The sequence below is a fragment of the Stegodyphus dumicola genome, chromosome X2, assembly GCF_044657685.1.
Source record: "Stegodyphus dumicola isolate Sdum_Otavi_A_Nest chromosome X2, ASM4465768v1".
NCBI lineage: Eukaryota > Metazoa > Arthropoda > Arachnida > Araneae > Eresidae > Stegodyphus > Stegodyphus dumicola.
In genome coordinates this window covers 85,595,567-85,613,374 of record NC_140781.1, presented here as the reverse complement: position 1 = coordinate 85,613,374, position 17,808 = coordinate 85,595,567, and the positions used below count along the sequence as shown (strand labels likewise).

At 34.3% G+C, this 17,808-nt stretch overlaps 1 protein-coding gene and 1 long non-coding RNA gene across 2 annotated transcripts in view; both read left to right on the top strand.

Annotated features, from left to right (window-relative positions):
- Positions 1-9,881, top strand: part of LOC146992806 (uncharacterized) — a 35,352-nt gene extending 25,471 nt beyond the window's left edge. The window contains exon 2 of the long non-coding RNA XR_015039139.1: positions 9,400-9,881. This is a non-coding gene — a long non-coding RNA (uncharacterized LOC146992806). The remainder of the gene's footprint in view (positions 1-9,399) is intronic.
- Mob2 (MOB kinase activator 2) overlaps positions 1-17,808 on the top strand; it is a 494,181-nt gene that overhangs the window by 96,490 nt on the left and 379,883 nt on the right. The window lies entirely within an intron of this gene.

Sequence of the window (17,808 nt, the reverse complement as noted above, 5' to 3'; positions counted from 1 at the left end):
ACATTTACATTGTAATTTTACATTAATATTAGACTTACGTATTGAATATACAATTACAAAGACATAGTATACAATTATTGCAAAGAAATTAACCTATTAACAAAAGTTGGATTATGGCAGATTGAAATAACATAATTACTTCGAACATACATACAAACTTTCATTGTACATTGTACTTCATACAAACAATACATTTACATTAGTATATCTAGTTACATCGAATTAAAATAAACATCATTTTAAGGAGCTAATTGAAGGATTTTTTTTCATTTTATCATACTTAGTTGAATTACTCAGGCGAATTCTCTTATTAATACATTTCCTTTCATTTTTTTAACTTGTTACACACAAATGCATCAGCACTGAAGTTTTACATTATTATTTTTGTAAATTAATGTATCATAAATACAGAAAATATACGTTAGAAAATCACATAATACTTACATTTACACTAATATATTTAATAGAGTCGTATATTATTTATATTATTTTTTAATTAATGATTTAATTATTACATTACTACAGTCCAAATTCTTAATGTAACTATTTTATAAAAACTATTTATACCATATTTAGCCTGTTTCAGACACTTGCAATATTTCTGAAATCTTGCATTATTTTTGCAAGTTGTAGAATAAGAGGTATTTATACAGATGTGATAGCATCTTGACATATGTCTTCTCTTTTATATGCAAAAAGTTTCTTCATAATCAAGGAAACCTTTTGTTGTAATTGAGGTATCGTTAGCATGCATTTAATGAACTCAGGCGTAATTTGTGACCTTCCTTTGCAGTGTAGCTCTTTTGTGAGCTGGCACTTGAAAATATAGTGTTCTGGGTCTCCCTTTTCCCCACATACGCACTTGTCTGAATCGCTCAAATTTCGTGCAAAGTAGTACGTGGGGAAAGGACAATGTCCAGATAAGAATATGTTGATGAAGAAGTTATAAGAGATTGGATCATATGTGGGTTTCTTGTAGAAGTTGAAAAGCCTTCTACCTACTTCTGCATTTTCCCATTCAGTTTGCCATTTTTTTAATGTAATTTTTTTCAACATATGTTTCACATACGATTTAGGGAATGGGACATTGATTGGACGAAGAGATGGGTCTTGAGCTGCATTTTTAGCAAGCGCATCTGCCCTTTCATTTTGGGCTTGCCCAGCATGCGCTTTTACCCACTTTATTTTTATAGATGTTCTCTTGTGCTGTGATAATAAATCGTAGATATCTTGCACTATTGATGATTTGTTTCTTGCATCATCGACAGCTTTAATTGCCGCTTGGCTATCACTGTAGATGGTAACATATGTTAGATGCTTTTGATGAGACCACAGAATAGCGTGTTTTATGGCTGAAAGCTCAGCTTGGAAAACGCTGTTGTTGTTCCTTAGGTGTCCTTTCCATTCTGTTGTTTCTTGTTCTGAGAGGAGTGCAAAGAACGCGCATCCTACTTCTTCGTTTAACTTTGACCCATCTGTGTACACGACTGGAAATGAAGGTCCACTGAGGGCGTCTTCTTTTGTAGATATTCTGAGTTTTGCATGTACTGCAGGGTGTCTTAGGTAAGGATTTCGTGGCTGTTCAAAATCAAGGGGGCACAGGTTTTGATCTTCTACCTCTATGTTTTTCTTGAGGTGGAATAACGTGGCTAAGTCTGCATCTTCTTTTGCTTTCAGGTGGAGGGGTGGGATTCCTGTTAATACACAGAGAGCTGCCGTTGAGGTAGTCCTGTATGCTTTTGCTATTTGTAAGAGGAAGGGGCGTTGGATCGAAGCTAAGAGTCTTTTCTTTTTCACTGTCATAGGGTGAGTCCATGCTGATGCCCCGTAGAGGATTATTTTTTCGATCACGGTATTATAGAGAATGTTTTGCATCCTCGACTTGAGGCCCCACGTTGTGCCTTGCATCCTCGCGAGGGCTCTAGAAATAGTTTGGGTCTTCTTCCGAATTTCCATGAGGTGTGGGATCCAAGAAAACTTTTGGTCAATTTTCAATCCAAGAAATTTGATTTCTTTCGAGATCTTGATTCTTCTATTATTGATTTTAATGCAAGGTAGCCTTTGTAGCGATTTTCCCGGTTTTGGAAATAAAATAATATGTGATTTAGGCTCTGAAATTATTAGTTTTTGATTGACGCAGAGGGAATGGAATATGGAGAGAGTCTCGTTACTATTCTTTTCTAGTATGTCTCTTGAATGCCCATTTGTTACAAAGGCCACATCGTTGGCAAAGGCGATGAGCTTTGTATGGTCCGGCCACTTGTAGGAGGTGATATAATTGAAGGTGATGTTCCACAGGTCTGCACTTAGACAAGAACCCTGTGGACAGCCCCTCGTTATTCTTCAATCTACTATACAGTTGTTGCTGATGATTATCGTTGCTCTGTTTGTTAGGAAACTATTCATTAGCTTGAATATGTTCTGAGGGCATTTAATGTTGCGCAAGGCTTCAAGGATACCAGGCCACCACACGGAGTCAAACGCATTTTTGAGATCCATGCAGAGTACTGCTGTATGGAGAGCTGAAGATTTATTCCTACGGATCTGCTCTTGAAGTTCTACTATCGCATGTGATGTAGATTTGAGAGGTCTGAAGCCGTATTGGTTGGGGCTTATGGTTTCGTTTTTCTCTAAGTGGTGGCGTAATCTGCCCGCGATTGCACGTTCCAGAAGTTTACCTATTGCAGGTAAGAGGTTGATTGGTCTGAAGGCTTCCGGATCCGTAGGATCTTTATTATTTTTCTTGAATAGTATTGTTTGTCCCTGTTTGAGACAATTCGGGAAGACATAAAATTTGAGGCAGAGGTTTAGTAGTTTGTGGAACAGAAAAGGCATTGCGTGGTGAATTATCTTAATAATCCTGTTGTCTAATCCGTCAGGTCCCGGAGCTTTATTATTCGGAAGATACTTAATAATTTTTGAAATTTCTTGTGAGTGGAATTCCACATCGTCTGGAGTATTTGGAGCGGTATTATTGTATGTAATATCGGAATGTGAGTGGCCATCGTCTTCTGCATTATCTTTTAGGAAGACAACATCTAGAATATTGTTGAGAATCTTTTCAGTGACATTACCAAGCTGGCTGTTACGTGAGAGTTGATCTCTCGAAAGACCGATATGTGCTGGACTAAAAACTTTACTTGTAGCCATTTTATACAGCTCGCCGTATGTATCTTTATTACTACAGCAGTAATTCTTCCAGCTGCGTAATTTTGCTTCAGTTATTTTCTTTTTGTAATTTGCCAATTGTTGCTTGTATTTTATCCATATTTCCATTTTCAACCCTTCCGGAGCACTTTTCATTTTTCTACGAAGGGCCCTTGTATGTTGCTTTTCACGTCTTAATTCCTTTGTCCACCAGTTAGTCTTCGTAATCTTGTTGTTGTTACGGAGTTTAAATGTGTTGGTCGCTGTCTCCTGTATTGTTTTGATAATTGTTTCCATTAAATCATGGACTGCATCGGGTGATGTGCATTTATCTATAAGTTTCTCCGCATACTGAAGACATGTGGAGATTTTTCTTCCAAATTGCCTTGCTTTTTGCTTTGAGATTGAAAATCTTCTTAATTTGAGGTCGGGGATTTCTTCTGATAATTCAAATGAGATGTAGTTATGATCTGAGTGGCTTGGATCATCAAGAACTTTCCATTCCTGTATTTTATTGGAGATACTCAATGTTCACAGTGTCAAGTCCGGCCATCCTTTACCATTTGTTGTTTCAAATGTAGGAGTGTCTGAAGAGAGGTTATGTATATACAGATTGTGAGTAGCAATAAAGTCAGCTAGTGTATGTCCTCTATTATCTGTATTATTGTAATGCCACATTTGATGGTGAGCATTGAAGTCACCTGTAATCACGTGCTGTGAACTTCTGAGATTACTAAAGATATTTTCTAATGTGTGGAGATTCGGTCCCATATCCTCTCGTGGTGAGCAGTAAATGGAAGTAATTAATAGCTGTTCTGATTTACAGTTAATACTTATCGTCATCACATCTCTATGGCTTAATATAATTGTAGGGGACCATTTGGTATTGGTGACTATAATACTGGCACGTGGGTTAACTAGAGGATCCTTTTCAGTAGATTGAAATATTTGCCAGTGAAGGGGAAGGCATCTAACTTCACCTTTTACGCAATACGGCTCAGTAATGCAAATTACATCATGATTGTTATTTTCAATTACTTCACTAAGTTGTTCTGACGCCTTTTTTCCTCTGCCTAAGTTTATTTGAAGAATTCTAAGCTTGTCCTGTGGAGGCGAATTATTGTGTAAAATTGTCGTAAACAGTTGAGATTGGGGAATTGAAAGGGCGGCGGTAGTATTTGATGGATTCATGTACAGAAAGGGAAGTTTAAATTAACTTAAAAGAAACTAGGTAGTAAGCTAACTATTCTTCTTGCTTTGATGTGTAAACTGCAGCAGCTTTAATTTTTGAGATTTCCCTCTGATATAATGGGCATTTGGGGGAGAATGCAGCATGTGAAGTATTGATGTAGGTTCCATATGTGCAGTTGAACAGTTTACAGTTGATACAATCCGGTACGTCTTCTTTGCAATTCCTTATGGAGTGAGGTCCGCCACAGAAAGCGCAATAAGTCCTAAATTTGCATGCACTACCAGAATGTGAGAAATCTTGGCATCTGTAGCATCTCCTCACTCCGTAGAATTCTGCGATTGGGAGAATGCTCCAATTAATTATAATTTTCCTACGTTCAATACATTTTGATAGAGTACGAGGGGAGCATTCGAGAACCCACTTAATGGTGTTGGGGTTTTTGCCTCTTGTGTAAAAGAGAGGTGAAATCTCTTTATCAATCCTTAGTTGGTCAACTAGTTCTTCGAGAACTAATTTTGGTGGTAATGTATTCGGGATATTATTGCGGCCTAGCAGTAAAATGGCTGATTTCTGCTAGTTCCGACTTGGGTTTCGAACTAGCAGTGTTGAACGGGATGAACACGATTAACGGGGTGGCTGGCGTGTGCGTTTTCATGTTTTTCTTAATGTGTAATGCGTACACGAGCTACTTTCTCTTAGAAAGTCTTCCACGCTTTGCCATCAACTAAACCAAACTATTGTGTACTTTGCAGTTGTAAGGTACTTTATTTTAATTAACCAATTATGGTTTCAGTCTTTACCATCATCTCTTCTTTTCGTATTTCTCACTAGAATGCAAATTAGGTTTTGGTGTATTTACGCTGAGTGTTTTGAATGTTTAGATGATTTCAGGCAATCGCGTCTTGCTGTTACTCACGCCAGCTGTGCCTAAAGTTATAGTCCGGATTTAGTTAGTGTCTTGCTAGCTGATGTTTTAAAATATGCGCCGGGAAAATTCTGAGCCAGCTTAATTAGTCTATTTATGTATAGTCTCTCCGACTACGTTTTCTACATTTGAAATTTAATTTTTTGTTATATTAATTTAAATATCCACAAGAAAGCGGAAGCTGACTGTAGCCCAAGCTGTGCCTGTTCTGTTCAATTTAAGACTAAACAAAAATGTTAATTAAACTTCTTTAGATTTTGTAATTTGCTAAGATTAAGCTAGCCGCATAGTAGGATCTGCAAGACTTAAAATACAATTTTCCAGTTACAGTCGTAATAATAATAAAAATAATAGTAATAATAAAACTGCAAAGCGGGAAGGCATTGAAATTTCTGCGTAATAATTATCTCTTTTAATAATGATCAGAAACTATAAGGTAAACTTGGCAAATATGGCCACATTTAAGCAGATGCTGATATTTACACGTAATGGTTTTGAGTTGGTGCGTTCGCACTGCCCCGTTGGCAAGCTCAAGTATCATGGCGACTGTGTGATTAGTTTGCGTTTCAAGCAAAAGTGCAAATGGACCATTTCTAATGCAAGTACAGCAACCTGTTATTTCAAATTAGGGTTTTACTGTTCTATTTTAGTTACCTGACTTAAGCTTCAACACACAAAATTAATTAATTTTTCATGAAATAAATGGCTGCAATCTTATGTGAGTGTAATATCCGTTGGGCAGTAGCGGGCGATGTCGTTTTTTATCCCTTCGACAGCAATGCCAATTGTTGAATAATGTCACTAGAGCAAATATAGGCAGTAAGATTAAGGGTAATATGGGCAGTCAAAATGATATATTTTCTTTTCACAAGGCAATTATGATGATGAAAATCAAGGACAGGAATGGGTGCAATGTTGTAGCTCGTGTTCATCCTGGTTCTATGAGGAATGTGTCGAGTTAGAAGGTGACTCCTTCTATTGTAATGAGTGTAGCGTATGATGCAAGTCCTCATTAAGAGTTGTTGTTCTTTAAGTTTATAATAATTAGTGTTAATATAATAGTTTATTTGATTTTCACTATTCAATTATTTTTAATTTTTAGATTAAAACTTGGACTTTTTTTTGTGCGATACAATTTGTTCAATAACAAAAGTTTAATTTTACTTCTTATCATTTGCCAAACTTATAATTTGTCTAAAAATGCATTTAAAGGTAAATGTAGAGATGACAGTTTTTCTTATCTTTTTAATAATGCAACCTGCCCATATTTCCGGCAATTGTGCCCATATTGCGTAAAGTATTAGTCAAATATGGGCAATTGCAAAATTTGTTGCGGAGTTTCTTTATACAAGTACCAATAAGAGAGGTTTGTTCATATACCATTAGAAAGATCATACTCTAAAGTTTGAAATTTCAGAGAAATGGAAAAAGTTTTATAGTAGTATATTTTCAATTAAGTGTTTTGGTGCCCATGTTTGCCAAGTTTACCCTAGAGGTAATTTTTGGATAAACTTGTAACATCATAAATGTGAAATCTGTCATAAATTAATTTTATTTATCTATTACTTGTAAATAGTGTTAAAGTGTTTTTTGCGATGAACTGAAAATTAAATCGTATAAAAACATTCTCTTGTTCCCAAATTAAGCTTTAAAACAGCGCTTGCGAGACTCTTTTTGCACTTCAGATTCTCTTTTGACGCGGCAGTCTTATATTTAAAGATTTTTTATGTCGTGGGAGGTAGTGAAGTTATTTTAAAAATCGCCAATTGAGGCGGAGAACTTATTAAAAACGGGGCGAGGATCTTTTCTACACTGCGGGTACCGTTCATTACTTATGGAGAGATTTGCTCCACTTTCTCTATGATTGATGATGTTCTTGTTAAGCTGTCTCTCGACATCGGTGCGTCTTTTTCTTACTAATTTGTTCCCGCACCCCTGCGTCGCTACCCTCCCCACCTGTGGACGTTCATTGGATAGATACTGGAATGTGATCTTCATAGTTCTGCTTTGGATAATGAAAGCGTTTTTCGGTAGAAAGCTTACTGGCTTTGTTCCCATGCATGGAGAGTTTCGTTAAAAATCCTCAGAACACCTGGTTTCGGGCAGTTCTTTATTAATACTGTAGGTAAGAACAGACACTGCAATAAAATTTTTTTTGGTGGTGATATAATTGAAAGAAAAATAATTAACATTTTTAACGAATCTGATAAAGCCCGTATGATGATTGGATTTTAAAAATTCGTCGACTCATCGTGTATTTTGAATGCCGTCTTGCCGCACAGACACTATACGCCTACAAACACATACCTTCTGCACTATTCCAACCGGAGTTTTTCGGTAGAGCAAGTCAGCGCCTTTAACCACTATCCCGCTTAGGCGCTTTCAAATACCAGAACTAGCTCGTACGTATTTCCTCACCGGTGAATTCATTTATACTTTGCATTTATGAATCCAATCTCTAGGATATTACTGAGTGAGTGCCAGGTTATTATATTGAACTTTTATAAATTTCATTATTTCTAACTTCTGTAGCTTCCACGTCCCGATTTAAAAGAAACTAGAAACGCTCAAACATGTCTGATTGATTATAAGTAAAATATTATTTTTTACTGAAACAAGTTACTTTAAGAATGAAACAGAGTCGCAAACTAATTATTGCATAAAATATGAAAAGTAATTTTAAAATGAAATTAAAAGAGAAATACAGCGATATAAAATTTAAAATAGGCGGGAAAAGTAATCTTAGTTCGGCCTAGATTTTTCGAATAAAACTTACCTGTTTCAATGGCGATCAGATAAAAGTCCCTCCTCTTCAGGAACAAATAAATAATAATATTAAAGTTACGTAAAATTTGTCGAGGTAGAAGAAGAAGAAGAAAAAAAAAAAAAAAAAAAAACCTGTGTCTGGTCGCTCTTGCAATCGATAGTTTTATTCAAACATTATTATTTTGCCTAATTTTAACTAAAAGATATGCTTTTAATAAATGTTTCCGACTGTGAAAATTAGGAAACGGTTAAACTTTAAAATATTTAATTAATATTTAATCTATTAAGTTAAAATAATATTTTGCCCGAAATAATTTAAAAGGAAGAAAATGTAAAAGGTTTAATTATTTTCTCCGCTAGAATCATTTTTACCATAGAATTAACCCAGAGAGAAATGTTTTCTGACGAAATAGGGAGTAATACCAATTAGGATTTTTTAGATTAAGGCTTGTGTGTATGTGCGTGCATGCTTAATATATTTAGCTTGTTTGTGTTTTAAGTGTGGCATTCGTTTTAAAGAGAACACCTATAACTTTTAAATTTGAACAACTTTTATGTATCCTGATAATGTATACGTAGTTTCTCAAGGACGCATTTTTCAACTTTTTCGTATCCAGGGTCGAAAACTATTAACTTCAGAGTTATGCGTTTGATATAAAAGTAGTTTTACATCGTACGAAACATATTATACCCAAGTGCTGTTGCTCTAATTAGTATTTTTTTTTTTTTTTTTTTTTGTAAACTGTGCAACAAATAAAATAGCTAATTCGATATATTCCGACCAGTTTACCACCGGAATTCCAACTGAACTCAGTCGAAAATAATTATCAGACACTTACAGAAATTGGTTGACAGCACCGATAGGTTAAAGAGTGCAAATAAATTTTACCTTTCAGTTCTCCGAATTAAAACCCGTTTCATTTCAATTTACCAATGCTTAGTTAATGAAACTTAGCAATGAGAAGTTACTTTTCATCTACTCTTCTGTTACTAGATTCATTGCTAGATGATTTTGCAGTTCATTACAAATTGATCTTACAGTAGAAGCAAAAGGGCCGAAATGAATTGTTCCCTCGAAGAAAACGGTAAAGCGTAATCATAATGAAACTGCATGGCAATTAAATGCTGATTAAAGTTTGGAAGGTAATAAAGCTATCTTTAATTGAAGCGGTTTGGGAGATAGGCGTAAATCATTTTCTAGAGAACGTGAATTATTTACTTGTTGCATGTATGAACTCAAAGTTACTTTCATTATTAAGTTTATGTAAACATATTTCTGATGATTGTAGATTTGTTTTATACAAGCATTTGTTTTTCATTACTTTAATTAAAAAATTATTCTAATGATATTTTTTTCTTTCTTTTTCAGGTAAGAAACTTGATGTTTTTCTGATGGTAAAATCGTAAACTTTTCAGCTTTTCAAAACCAGCAGTGAATAACAGTTTCTGTTGATACACCAGTGCATAAGCAGCAGTACAAGCTCGTGAGAGATACTCTTGGGTGGCATGTATTGGTTAATTTTAACATCGCAGTTTTTTTGTAGTGCGTTTATCTTACTTTGTTTTACATAGTAGATGTGTTACTGTTATCATGGACGTGTTATAGCACGAGCATTTACTTAAAATGTTGAATTTGTTAAATTTTCGACAGAAGGCACTTTTCAAGAAATCAAAGGACTAATATTTAAAGCCTAAAATAATGAATAGGGGTAATGTCTTGAAGTGCTGGTAATCGATATTTAGCCTATGTAGAATCATTTAAAATATGTCACGTCCATGGTTCAGTGCTGTACAGAAATTGTAGAATTTTTGTACCTTTTTCTTTATTTCAAATAAATTGGTCTCACTCAACCCTGTTTTGTATCTTTTTATCTTTCTTTGAAACTGCAGTAACATTTCCCATTAAAAACAGACCCGTAGACCATTTATTCAAGTGTGATATGCTACATTTGTGTCTCAGTAATTATTGTGGAAGATCATATTCACAATTTAATCTCGTCCAGATGCTTAAAACACATCAGTTCATTTTAAACCATTCATTTTTAAGTTAAAGTAGTATTAATTGAGAAGAATTTATGAAGCTCCTATTAACAGCTGGAAGGAATTGTGGCATTTCTTTCGTGCATGCCGTTTTCATATATGATTAGCACAGCTAGCGAACTAGAAGATCCTTGGTTAATTCTTTGCAAGCGCATACTTGCCTTAATTACGTTTCCTTGCTTCGAAAACCCTTAAATCTTCAAAACTTCCTTCTTCTGAAATTCACCTTTCCTGCTTACTGTGTAAATAAAACAAAGGATTCGAAATTATAATTAAAAATGCATTTTGAGAACGTTGCTTATTTTATGTTCTCCAATAATTTCATTTATCAGTTTAAAATGTCAAAACTTTCGTCCACCTAAAAAATAGCATGTAGAATGAACGCATTTAAAGAAATTGTTATAATTTCTGATTAGACGCGTACTTTTCATGAAAATCATTCTTTTGATTAATTGTAATTAAGATTTAAATTTTGGAACCTCTTAAATTCAATCTCACGTCTCCATTAATTTCAAATGGAAAGGCTTGTATATATTCCAGAAAAGAATATGACAAGGGTTTTTCACATTTGTTACTTTCTGGGCTAACTAAGTTAGGTTAAAACAATTCCACAAGGAAGATGTCGAGAATAGACATTTTTTCCTTCTTCCAAATTTTCAACCATCAGCATAGAGTTTCATCTTCATCAACCATTCGAAAACGATGGTAACTTAATAGCACTCCTCACTGATTGGTCGTTTAACAGTAATTGTTAAAAGGGACAAATTACACCAGTATGTTAGATCTCTTAAACTATATGGGGGAGAATTATGCCATTGTAACAATGTAAAATTAAAGAAAATAACAAACTTGAGCTGGCATAGACTTCAATTTCAAAAACGCTTGACATTAAGTTCTTGTTTTTTCGCTAATGATTCTTGCCCGGAATCCTAACTGAATATCCTTAAGTGTTTTTACTTTGTCCAAAAGAGATCTATTTAGTCCCCTTCGCAATTGATAGAGTTTTGTTTAACCAATATGTTCCAAGCTTTTGTTACTTTTTTGGGGGGCGGGTACATGCTCTAATTCTACAGCTAATTCCATGATGATAAGATCTTAATAACATTCACAGATTGGCTATTTCGCCTAGCGTAACTTTAGTCAGAAGCCCTCTTATATATAAGTATATATAGCTTTCTGTTCAACTAATACGTTTACTGATTATATTGGTAAAAGTAGCAGAAAATTTTGAATTTTATTTACAGCGTTGTGGGTTCTTAAAGAACTTTACGATATTCTTGCGTGAGTGTTAGATATTCTTTTGGTGCAGGAGCTAGGCTATTGTTGCAAAAAATCGCAATTGACAACACTGATCTTCAATGGTTTTTAGTAATTCTTATATATTTTGTGGTATTGATTTCGAACTAGCCGAAATTTTTCCATCTGTGTTCCAGTTTTTTTTAAACAAGACTTTCAATAGATGCAAAGTGAGATGTATTAGTCTGGTTTACAAATCTTGTTCATGGTCTTAATTTTATGAAAAAGTAAGGTTATGCTTTTATTATATAGATCAGTGAGATGAAATCTCGTAAAAGTGCCAGGAAAGTAGTTTTCGCCAGAGGCAGTTGGAGTATTTGTAAATGTGAAGACCAACAAAATCTTGAAGAATGAAGACTGTTCACAAATTCTTCGAAAATAATCGTGAAAATACGAAACTTAGCCTGTGAAGTATAAATTACGAGAAGTGCACAGATCATCTCTCTGAAGATCTGAGGTATATCCTTTCTTTGAGAGCTCACAGCCCTCTATCAAATACGACCAAATTAAAACTTGGGGGTAACGCAAAAATATATTTTCTTACCCAATGGACAAACAGCTACTAAGGGATGGTTCGGGAATTTCCGAATACATTGTCTTAAACCCCCATCTCATCGCCGAAACCACTTTGGGTAGAAGATAGACTAGTACTGCATATCAACAACATACACACACATACCCCTCCCCAAAAAAAGCATTACTGGAAGGTTGAACCCACACACAATGGAGTTTGGAAGTTCGCTAATCTGCCATCCAGGGTGACACACCAAATATATAATGCACAGCATGTACTAACATGTAAACTGTGATGTGTTGAAAAGTGATATGAAAAGTGTCTTGTGCTCTTTCAGTTACGTCAGGCAGTCAACTGCAGTTATATTAAAAAGTTCAGTATTAAACTGAGCAAATATCCGCATGAAGCAAGTATTCATCCACTCCATAAAAGTCCTGATCCGGCCTATATTTACCTATCGTTGGTCATAGACATAAAATTTCCAAATTAAAAAATGTTTTAAATAACGCTTATATTCGTGATATGGTACTTTTAGATTTAAAAAAAAAAAATATCAATTTTTGAAAAATTGCGGAATCTAACTTTTTGTATGATTCCCATATTTATATTTAGAAAGACTGTATACTGATTGTAAGTTTTAAAGCAAAGAATGCGTGACTTGAAAGCACAAAAATTGACTAAGATATTCAATATATAAATTAGGGATTTTTGACGTTATTTTCAACTTTTTTTAAGGGTTTGGTTAAAAAGTAAATTAGAGTAATAGGAGGTTGATTTTTCTCCCATAAATTTTAGTCAGTGATATTATTTCGTGATTTACTAGCATTTTTTTTATTTATAATTTTTTTCAGAAATGGTATGCTAAAAGAATTTTTCACATAAGTAATTTCTAGATTTTCAAATGCTAAAATTTAAATACTAATATTTTCGTGCTGTATTAATTTAGAATGACAGTATTAAGCTTGCTGGTATTTTATAGGGCAAGAATTACGCAAGATATTATGAATAAAAGTTTCTTTTTGCCCCCCCCTCAAAAAATATTGATAAGTTCTTTTATACTTTTGCGATCGTCTGCATAGAATTGCATATTAGTTAAATCTATTAAGATCAGAAACCCTTTTCAAAACTGGTATTTTTTATTTTTAATTACGTGCAAATGCAAACATTTCGCTGTTCACTTTGTGCATGGTTCTTAAATATGACCCATAACTTTGAAATTAAATATTTGTGTTATTCACACCATTTTTATAACTGGAACTTTACATCTTTGACCAACGGTGGTACAAATAAAGACCAGACAAGGACTTTTGTAGATATAGTCAGTTCTTGGTGGATATATATATATTCCACCAAAAACAGAGAATGTCCATTTACCTCATACATTGGACAACAACATACTATCCCGTCCTGTGTAAATCCAAAAATAAAAACTTTTCTCTTGCACACAGCATGCATATATAAAATACTGTTGTTTTTCTTGGTAGGGACAGAGAGAATAACTGTAATGAAAATTCTGGTCTTTTAATGCCTGGGTCTTCAGGGATTGAAAATGTAGTATCTAAATCCTTAGAACATCCCCAGAAAATCTGCTACCTTTTCACATCTGGTTAGGTTTAATGAAAAATTTTAATGAAGGTATGTGTAGACAACAGGCGATTTTCTTAAAAACAGAATTCTTCAACACTTGTGATGCCAAAATTAAGGATGGTATCTTTTTGCTGGGCTTTAAATTAGGTGGCTGATGAGGATCCTAAATTTTAAAGGTACGTGAATAAAGCTGAATTTAGTGCATTGAAATTTTTCTTTTTTAAATGGGATGACACTTTAGGTAACCACAAAGCAGAAAATTACAGAGCAATAATTAATGAGCTTCTAAAAAACTACGAAGCACTGGTCCGTAAAATACCTCTCAAGATTCATTTTCTGAAACCCCAGTCTTGATCCCCCCCCCAGCTGTCCCGGAGAACTCAGAAATCATAAGTGAGGAGAAGGAAAAATATTTCTATGAAAATACGTGCATAATGAAAACAATTTATAAAGTAAAATGGAACACGAAAATACTAATCGACTGTTGCTGCATTCAGGAAAGATATTTATAGAGGTAAAATCTCTGAAAAAAGTGATTAAATGTTTATTATAAACTAATTATCCGTAATAGTAATGGCTTGTTTAAATAATGCTCGACGTAAAATTTGATAACCAGATGGGAAGTAGCTGCAAAATATTTTGTGAAGATCACTCTACAAAGTCTCAGCAGCTAAAAGCCTTTTTTTTATATATTTTTTTTAAAGTAGCAGAATTTGTTCTACCGCATAGAAGTACATGAACAATTGAGAATTGGCATTGAGAGAATTATGTTGAAATTGAATGACGTTGAGAAATAAAGTGGAATGATGTGATAAATTAGAAAATAGGTGTTGTGCTGTGTTACTTACATGCTTGTAATTGTAACTATAAATAGAAAGTAATCCATACTATATACTTTCATTCCTTATACCTCATATTTAAAATAATTTCTTTTAGTTATCCAAATCTTTTTTTATGGTGTAAGTCGTTTTAATTTGTAATAATTGGTAAATGCCAAAAAGGGAGAATTTCATTAATTAGCATTTCAGTTAAAATAAAATTTACTAAGTTGTTAAAAATGTCTGTTATTTTTATGACGTTCTATTGCGTAAATTATAGACTATAGTAATATAAAGAAAATAAAAATACATTAAAGACGAAAGGGAAAAATGCGTTTGTGAGGGGAGATTTTTTTTTTTTTTTTTTTTTTTTTTTTTCCCAATGACAGGTTGTGAACAGTTACAGTGTAACACAGTCCATTAATCTATACAAGGCCAGATGTGGTGGTCTCTTTGTTATGGAGGCACCAAATAGGTGAGCCACCATCGCCTCCTATGAAGCGACGGACAGTTACAACCATGCCTTCTCCGGGATTCGAACCCAGGCCCTTTGGTATCGCAGTCAGGCTTCCCTTACCATTATATTGTCTGGGCGGCTGTGAGGGGAGTTTATATCTTGCAAATTTCAGAACTTTTTTAAACTTATAAAGGAAAGGAGAAATCAAGCAATTGTTTATATTTGAAATTCAATTGTAGAGCACATTGCTTGAGAAGGTAAAATTATCCAAATGGTCTTTTTATTCCTGAAGCAGTTCTAATTGTTTTGAAACCATCATACGATTGATTATGATATAAATTACTGATTGTAATAATTAACTTCTTTGTTGAGTGAAGATGTTTCTGCGCATGAAACTGTATTTACGTGTTTGTAAATATTTTACTGATACACTGATTTCTAAATGCTCTTAGTTTGAAGAGTTACTTTCAACTACATTCAAAACTTCTCTGTCTGACAAATGAACTGATTGGATAAAGCACCAAGTACTAATAGTTCTGCCCCTATTTTATCCTCGAAGGTTGAAGGGTCTGACTGCATAGGTTGCTTCAGTTAATTATGGGAAAACATTCAAGGGCTTGTTTGCCATTGAGGGATACAGTACTTTCTAATCGAAACTAACTCGCATTATTTGTGGGGAAAACTTTGAAAACGTCTTGTAATTAACCCTTTCATTCGCGAGGAATTGAACCTGGGACATACATGCTTTGTTCCGTGGTCTACCCATTCTCCCATAGACCATCAGCCTGGCTGCACGAGTTTCCAGTGCTTTCCTGCATAACTGAAATACGGACTAGTTTCCTTTATAATGGCCCTTTTCGAAAGCATTCTTTTTCATAACTAGATACCCTAGTGTGTTTTGCCACTTTCTAATAATCAAATTTAAACTATGCCCCAAGAAATAATTTCACTATCTTACCGTTCCAGCTTTTGCTAACCCCAGATATGATGTTTAGCTGAAATCGATCCACGCTGTCAAGATGTTTGTTGATATTAAAGATTTATTCTAAAGAAAAGTATATTTGTCGCTTTTCGACATACCGAAATTGGTATCTCAGCGAATTCTAACTGAATAAAGCTCGCATCTACGCCTCGGGGTAATTGACTCGTTTGAACGTACCCTTATGTTTGTGTGACCTTATCACTTGATAAATTGCTTCCATTATCATTTTCACCTTCATCGATTTTCTGTTGTTGTTTCCTAGCTTATTCTGCCAGCGAGAGTTTTGTGCGTAGGGAAGATAGGGCATCCTTTTTGAACATTTCTTAGCATATATTTTTGTCTTAAGAACCGAATCGTGACAGTGTCGTTGTGTCATTGTCATACGCTGTTGCTTTAGTTGCTTTATTTTATTTTGTATGTGGAATTATGAACTAAATTCTTTTCATGTTTGTGGTTCAGTTTTGTGAGACAACCAGGAATTCTCAGGTTTTTAATGAGCAGTAGCTTTCCATGTTTATTGAATTAAGAAGAATCAAATTAGTATGATTAAACGTCTGTCAAAAGAACTGCGAAATTAATATGAATAATAACGAGATTAGTATGATTGGAAGTATTATTAGAACTCCAGCGAGAGATGATTTTCCCCATGGTTGTAGCATGAATATCTAGAAATTTTTTCTTTGCCCTTTGCTAGGCAGTCCTCGGTAGCTTTGCCGTGATTGATTAAAATCAAATCAGCAGGAAGGAGGAAACTGATATGAATAAAAATTAATAATAATCCAAGCAGAAAAATAATTATCGTTAAACATCTAGAACAAGAACAAAGTTAATATCGTTAGATATCTGGTGAAAAAACAATGAATTAAATACCTTTGATAGCTGGCAAAGAATGATGTAAATAAGTATGAATAATAATAATACATAAGGTTGAAATTAATAGATAACTAAGCGTGTAGAAGTTCTGGGTAATATGTCATATTTCTCGCTGCAAGGTTCACATTTATATTATTTGGAGAATGCGGGCAATTTGAAGTTATCTTGTTCTCTTCCGTTTGATCTGCCCCATTGTCCTTCAGGCTATTATATATAGGTTATCTTCTTCCGAATTGAATATATCTTGGTAACAATAACAAAATGTTCATTTGTCAAAGCATTGCCATCTGGAGCATGAGTTACTGTTGTCGTATGTAGTAAAATCTTTCGAGTACACGGTGAACTAGAAATTGTATTGGATTGATTAGTTACTTTTTGGCCATTGACACTGGGCATATTTGCCTCTTTTGATTTTTTTTATCGAAAACTTATTTGATTTACAGGATAACTTAAATCATCGTTTCTAAACTTTTTTTTAGTCTCCTTTTTGAGTTCTCTTTCCACACCCGTCAGAGCGCTTTCACTCATTTGTTGCCGATGTCTATGAAGGTCTTAAAATTTTTAGGTACTCATTGTATCTTGCCAGATGATTAATTAAAACTCGTCACGCTGTGCGGAAGGAATTTGTTCTGTTTGACTATGGCGAAAGATATCTGCCTAAGAGGAAGGATGTCATCGTGGAAGACTTTCCAAGGAAAACTGGCTCGTATCCACGTTACCCGTGGGTAAAACCACGAAAACGCCCATGCAGCCAACCCATTTACCGGGATTTGAACACGGGTCGAACTACTAGTGCTCAGCGACTTTAACCGCTCGGCCTGTGGAGTCTTAATACGAAAAGAAAATGGTAAATACAAAATGGGAGCCGCTAAATACTTCTCAAAGCGTTCGTAATTATGAACTTGACCTGATATGCACAGATTTCTGTTAGAGTTATCAGATGTCTGAAATTCGTAATTACGTCCGGGGTTGAAAAGTATTTCTAAACAAGGAAAATTAGCCCTCTAATTTATTATCTTCATATAGTATTTCGTGTGATTCTCGTATGGACATTTTGTTAGGGACTAAGCTCATTGAGTGTCTGCCTTTCAGTTCATGTGAAATATATATATATATATATATATATGTATATATTTTACTTCTTGTAAATAGTCTTTCTTGTATTTTTATTAACTTAAATGTTTATTAATGTATTTGATCCATTAAATCTT